Consider the following 6,796-nt stretch of genomic DNA (forward strand, 5'->3'; position numbering starts at 1 on the left):
ATTTCTACGTGAAGTTTTTCTATAACCTTAATGAATTTCTGATACTGGTTTTTGATCTGGGTCTATTTGAGTCTTTGTGGATATGGTATCAATGGTTTGTATGGCGGGGGTGGTACATAAGTTTTGTCTTTAGGTTCTTCTCCTTTTTCTTGACCTTCCTGTTTTTCAGATTCCTCTGGTTCCTTCACTTCGTCAGTGGGTTCGGTATATTCCTTAGAAGTTTTGGGTTCACTCAATATTAGGTTAAATGGCTCATCATAAGCGGTCCCACTTTGTAGGGTAACGACATTGGCTTGTCCTCTCGGATTCTGTTGAGGTTGTCCAGGGAACTGTCCTTCAGGTGCAGTCCGGGGGGCTTGGTTTAAGGCTACTTGAGAGATCTGGATTTCAAGCATCTTAGTGTGAGTAACTATTTGGTCAACCTTGGTTCCTAACTGGGTAATCAGTTCGTTAACGTGAATGTTCTGGTTCATGAACTCTTTGTTTTGTTGGGTTTGAGCAGTGATAAAATTTTCCACAATTTTCTCAAGGCTCGGTTTTGGTGGCACAGGTTGCATAGGTTGATTTGGTCTTGGGGCTTGGTAACCTGGTTGTCTCGGAGGTAAAGGTATTTTGGATAGGGTTATTGTTCTTATAGGATAAGTTCGGGTGATTCCTCCATCCAGGGTTGTAGGTATTAGAATATGGGTTCCCTTGGGCATAGTTCACTTGTTCAGAGTTGGTTTTGTTTAAGAGACTGCATTCTGCAGATTGGTGTCCTTTGGTTCCACATATCTCACAATCCGACGAAACTACAGCTGCAGTATTCGAGTTTATACACATATGCTCAACCTTGAGGGCCAACGCATCCATTTTAGTTTGCATCATGTCTATAGAGCTTAACTCATGTATTCCTCCTTGGTCTTCCTTCTTCTCAACTTTCGCTCGTTCAACTCCCCATGATTGATGGTTTTGAGCCATATCTTTAATGAGGGCACTAGCTTCAGGGTAAGGTTTGTTCATCAGTGCGCCGCCTGCACCAGCGTCGATGGTCATCTTAGTGTTATAGTGAAGTCCATTATAGAAGGTGTGAATGATTAACCAATTTTCTAAACCATGATGTGGGCATGCTCTTAATAGCTCTTTATATCTTTCCCAAGCTTCGAACAACGATTCTCCTTGATTCTGGGTAAATCTAGTTATTTGGGTTCGAAGAACGGCGGTCTTACTTGGGGGAAAGTATCTAGCAAGGAATACTTTTCTAAGGTTTTCCCAAGTTGTTATGGAATTGGGTGGAAGGGAATCTAACCATGATAGGGCTTTATCTCTGAGGGAGAAAGGGAATAATCTTAAACGGATCGCCTCAGGAGAAGCTCCATTGGTTTTAAAAGTGTCTGCTAATTGGAGAAATATTTTTAAATGTTGGTTTGGGTTCTCAGTAGCAAGACCTACAAATTGTCTCTGTTGCACTAGTTGCAACAGGGAAGGTTTAAGTTCGAAATTATTAGTTGGGATGGTTGGGTTTACTATACTAGAACTAGGTTTTTCATTGGATGGTTGGGCAAAATCCTTAAGAGGTCTTTGATTTTGATCTTCGGCCATAGCTATCCTAATTCTATGGAAAAATAAACCTGCGTGAGTGTAACATTCCGGTCCCGCCAGAGGATCTACTAAGCTTCCGATGCTACAGGTCCTTCGCATTGACCGTCAGGTAACAACCTAAGTCTAAAAGATATAACAACAGGGTATGAAATTTGACGAAATTGGTCCCCGGCAACGACGCCAAAAACTTGATGCGTGTTTTTCACAAGTATACGAACGTGTCAGAGTAATATAAAAGATTGTCGAATCCACAGAGACCAAATGTCAATCTATCATTATCTATTGTTACGGTGTTTATCTAAGGTAATCGAAATAGGGTTTTTAAGAGTGCACAATGAAAAATAAAGTATTAAATTAAATTCAATTGATAAAGATAGGTTCGAATGTAATTCACATAATCAATTAATAATCCAAGTACTTGCTAATAGAATTACTTATGGGCAGTTTTTCCTACTTTGAAAAGACCCAATTTAACAGGAACTGTCGCTTTCGCGTATTCAGAACCGAGTTGTACTCCCTAATCAAACCCTCTTATTGTCACTTATAAAAAGGTGGGCATTGCGTTAGAGTAGTAAACCTATTTTTAAGAAATATAGTGTCTTGACTAAGTTGAAAATTATTTTGACCTGGATTTCTTAACCAAAAGAGGTTCTCATGAACCAGACTTTAAACTTATAAACGCGTCCGAAAATAGTTTTAAAATCACTTTTCTTTTTAAGTTAAAAACTCCTGATGAACTAAACAAAGCGCTTTCGCTGTATTTGAAATAGTTAAAAATAACTAAGTTTAAACAGACGTTGGACAACTTTCGATCTTACCCAACGAAAATTAAGTGCGGGAAAACTCAAGTTGAAAGTCAAAATAGCCCTTAAGTGTTTCTACGAACAATAGTATGGATTATTGGTTTAATTACGATCCTTACATTCTAACCTTTATAGGTTTAGCTAAACATGGTAAAGTAAAAATGCATTTTAATTTTTATCATAAAAACGGATAAAAAAAGGTAATAAGTGTGAGTGCGAAAAGTAAATAAAAGTAGTGTGGTGCAAGAAATAAATAAAAGTAGTGCGGTGCAAGAAATAAAGGAAAGTAGTGCAGTGCGAGGAATGAACAAAGTAAAGTGCGAGTGCGGGAAAGTAAACAAAATAAAGGCAGTGCGGGAAAGTAAACAAAATAAAGACAGTGCGGGAAAATAAAGTAGATAAAGGCAGTGCGGGAAAATAAACAAAATAAAGGCAATGCGGGAAAATAAAGTAGACAAAGGTAAAGCAATAAAACTTGCTCCTATTGGAGGGTCGAATAAAGTGCGGAACATAAATGAAAATGGCGGCAGGATTAAACTTCCTTCCAAAGTGCTCCAGACTCGATTACAGACTCGATTACACAGTGTGGCAACACTCCGATGTGAAGCGATTACCACTTTTACACAATACTGATATATGCATAGTTGTAACTAAGTTTGGATGCCTAAACAAATGAAATCAAGGTTCTATTTTTAGGCAAGAAAAGAACATGAAGATTATAAGGATGCCCATAAGTTTGAAAATGGGCGGGAACCATTTTGTTCTTGTGGCGCCCGCCACAACATCATGGCGCCCGCCACAAGAGGAAATTTGTAGCCCCAAGTGGAGATCGCGGGGGACGTGACAGTTGAGGAGAAGTTGAAATTGGGGCACGTCATGGCTGGACCCATGGCGCCAGCCACAGTGGGAGCCACAAGTGTAAAATGGTGATTTTTTTGCTTTTTAGCTCATTTTCGCTCCTTTTCTCGATCGGGGCTCCGATTAGACTGGAAACCTGAAAACAAAGAAAAACATAGTAATAACATAACAAAATAACAATAAAACAACTAAAATGCATGCGAAATCGGAGTCGAAAATACGGTGAATTTCAGTGTCATCAAATTCCACTTCGAGCCAAATTTGCTAAAAAAACATTCTCTCCAACTTTGTTTCAAGGTCCAAGACCTAATTCATTGAGGAAGAGGTTCAATTTTGCCAATGGCCAAGCTGGTCCAACATGCCCACCATGCCCTAAAATCATGTCATGACCACTATTTTGACACATTTCCATTTACAAACCACAAACACTTTTGACCTGGTTCTTTTGTCATTAAATCAATATCATGGCAAGGAATAAATTTCCCAAAATTGAGACAAAATGCATGAGCCAATTTTATTTGGCCTTGGTTCAAACATGAGTGGTCATCCTGATGTGCAAGACAAACAAAGTCAAGACAGATTTTGCAATTCAATGCACCAAGTCCTCAAACTCTTCCCTTCTGATCCAAGTGGTCCACAAACACTTTGAAAATGGTATTGTGGTAGTATTTGAAGTCAACTTGAACATGGAAAACTCACAAATCAGAAAATTCGACCCCATGTGCAAATTTTGATTTTTCCCAAAATGGCAAAAATCAAATCCTATAGCAGACCATTTCATTGCCTTTGGTTGTTCCAAATCCATGCTAGGGACCAAACCCAACTTTTCTATGGTTCAAACAATCTCAGAATGTAGCCATTTCATTGTTCCCTGATCGTAAAAATAACAAGTGTACTATTTTGCCTTTTGTAGTAATAAAGGGGAACTTCCCCGAATGTTGATCTTAATGACTACGTGTTAATATCGAGTTCAAATAATTGTTCAATTAAACAAAAACTAGGTTGGAGTTTTAGATTCAAACTTATAAAAATAAGGGCAAATAAAATAAATAATACTGTAAAACAAGGGTTTCAAGGAAAAAGGAACATGCTAGGGAAGGTGTATAATTTGTCCTTGTAACAACTCTGAGTCACTATTGCATCAATAACTATCAATTAATTACTACAAGTTCTCAAGGATATTTTCTCTCAATGCCTTGGTGAGAAAACCTTTAAGCATTCAACCCTAATCTCTATGTCCATAGAAATTACCGGTGAAATTAAGCATTATTATATCAAGAATCATCTGGTTCATACAGGGTATTCCTAGTCCTAGGTGATATCTACTGCAGAGTAATCTTATGAAAACCTCATCAATGGAGATCAATCCTAATCGATAATCATACATCAATCTCAATTGTTCAGAAATAGAAAGCATTACACACATCAAAAGATTACGGTAACTATGCAAAATAATATTGTTATTGCAATCACAAACTCAAAGTCATTACATATATAAATTAGGGACACCCCCATAGCATTGGGGGTCTAGCTACTCATATTGTTCAAAACAAATTCAATATAAAAATTAGACATTACAAGTAATTGGATGACTTGGATCTTCAATTGCTTTCGCTCATGAAAATCTTCCGCTCTCTGAATTCCTTGATCTCTCCAATTCTCGACCGTATGACAATTCTTCATGCTCTATTCACTCCTGGCCAAAAAGTTCTCCAATTCCTCATAGAAAATCTTCTAAATAGTGAAAATCCCTTAGCATTGGTTGGAAATCCCTAGAATGCCATTTCTACTCAAGTCTTGAGAAAAAAACACAAAAGCTGGAATAATTAGTGCATGGGCCAACACGACCCGTGTCAGTTGACACAAGTGGCCATCTTGCACCATTGTTTGTCTGTTGCTCTTGTTTCTAGTTCAGGTTAGCTGACACGGCCCGTGTCAGTTAACACAGGTGACTGTGTCACACCCCTGGTTGTCATCTTCTCCTACTTCCATCTCAGGTAAGCTGACATGGCCCTTGTCAGCTGACACAGGTGGCCGTGTTGCTCCATTGTCTTGGCCATCATCCTGCTGCGACTCGTGTCAGGTGACACGGGTGGCCATGGAAAGCCTCCTGTAACTTGGCACTTTACTTCCTGAAATTCCATATTTATCTACTTTATTGCACTGGGTCATTTGGGTCTCCTACTTGGACCTAAAGAGAATCAAAACAGACAACCAAACCATAAAATCCCGAAAAGAAGAAATAAAACTCAAAAATGATAAAAACACGCAATTAACTTACCGAAATTAAAACTGACTCAAAAGGTAGCATAAGACGAACAAAGTACTCCATAATCCTTGGCTTCTTGTCGAATAAGTGATAAAAATACAGTAAAAATGGTGACCGATCACAATCTCAAACTTAGCTCATTTCTTGTCCTTAAGTAATGTTCTAAGCGACAGAGTGTGTCACCCTCAAAATAAATGAAAATTTCTTACCAGAATACTGCAGAGATCTTTCTCCACACGCCCTCACTCTTTCTTTCATAGTCCCTGCTTTCCATAATTGATTTTTCGCCGCACTTCCACATAGACTTACTGCTTCACCTGTCAACTTATTTCACACTCTCACCGATTCTCTCCGGGTTAAAGTGTTTACACTCAAATTTCAGAATATGCAATATCGACTCATATATTTGAATAGCTTTTCATTTCATATCACTTACACACAACACACACTTTTTTAGGCCTTTTTGGGTTGTAACATGGCTTGGGTTACAGTGGGGTAAAACACATACAAAAGGAAAAACAAATGGTTTTGGGTTCAGAGTTAATGTCATTATTCTTTTCACTGTGTTTATTCTAACATGTCATTTACATTTTTCTTTCTTTTTCAGTTTCGTTACTCAGTTCTTTTTTTGTCTTTGATTTTTCTTATACCCAACTGAGTGTTTCTCATTCGGTGAGTGTTTTCTTCGTTCCATCAAATTTCTCTTTTCTTTTGTTTCCTTTTTTTATGGTCATTTATCTTTTTAAAAAATCGCACTCACCTTCCTTTTAGTTTTTTATGGGGCTACCCCAAACTTAGAATTGAACACAGCTTAAAGAACATAACATTTTCTCTGAACAGGGTAAGGAAGTGTTTGGATCGCAGGTTACATTCATTTTGTGATATATACAAACAAAGGATATATGCTAAAATGGGGTTAACAAGGGATAATATTAAAGGGATGGCTAGAAAGTATCAGGGATTATAACTCAAACAAAGTGCCTCAATGTGTGTATACATGTAGCGATATTCCAAGAGAACTTATGCAAACTCAGAGTGATAAAGCTATACCTAAAATACCGCTCATGATGAAAAATGTGTTTGGATTTCATGCGCTCACCATGCTAGGTAAAGCTTGATAGAATCCAAAGTACCTCTAGTATGGTGCGGCTTCTTACTCAGGTCGGGATGCACATGGATCCTATGTTAGTTAAGCTTGAGATAGATGTGTCTGATCTTTTTCTTCAGCAGTATCATCTTTTGGGAGGATCATTCAATAACAAGCAACGGTAAATGGGTGATCATT

At 38.0% G+C, this 6,796-nt stretch overlaps 1 non-coding gene across 1 annotated transcript; it reads left to right on the forward strand.

Moving 5' to 3' along the window:
* Positions 1-1,090: 1,090 nt before the first annotated feature.
* On the forward strand, positions 1,091-1,197 carry LOC127098797 (small nucleolar RNA R71). Its single transcript, XR_007793492.1, has one exon. It is a non-coding gene; the product is annotated as a small nucleolar RNA R71 (small nucleolar RNA).
* Positions 1,198-6,796: the final 5,599 nt, after the last annotated feature.

Source organism: Lathyrus oleraceus, chromosome 6 (assembly GCF_024323335.1).
Source record: "Lathyrus oleraceus cultivar Zhongwan6 chromosome 6, CAAS_Psat_ZW6_1.0, whole genome shotgun sequence".
Classification (NCBI taxonomy): Eukaryota; Viridiplantae; Streptophyta; class Magnoliopsida; order Fabales; family Fabaceae; genus Lathyrus; species Lathyrus oleraceus.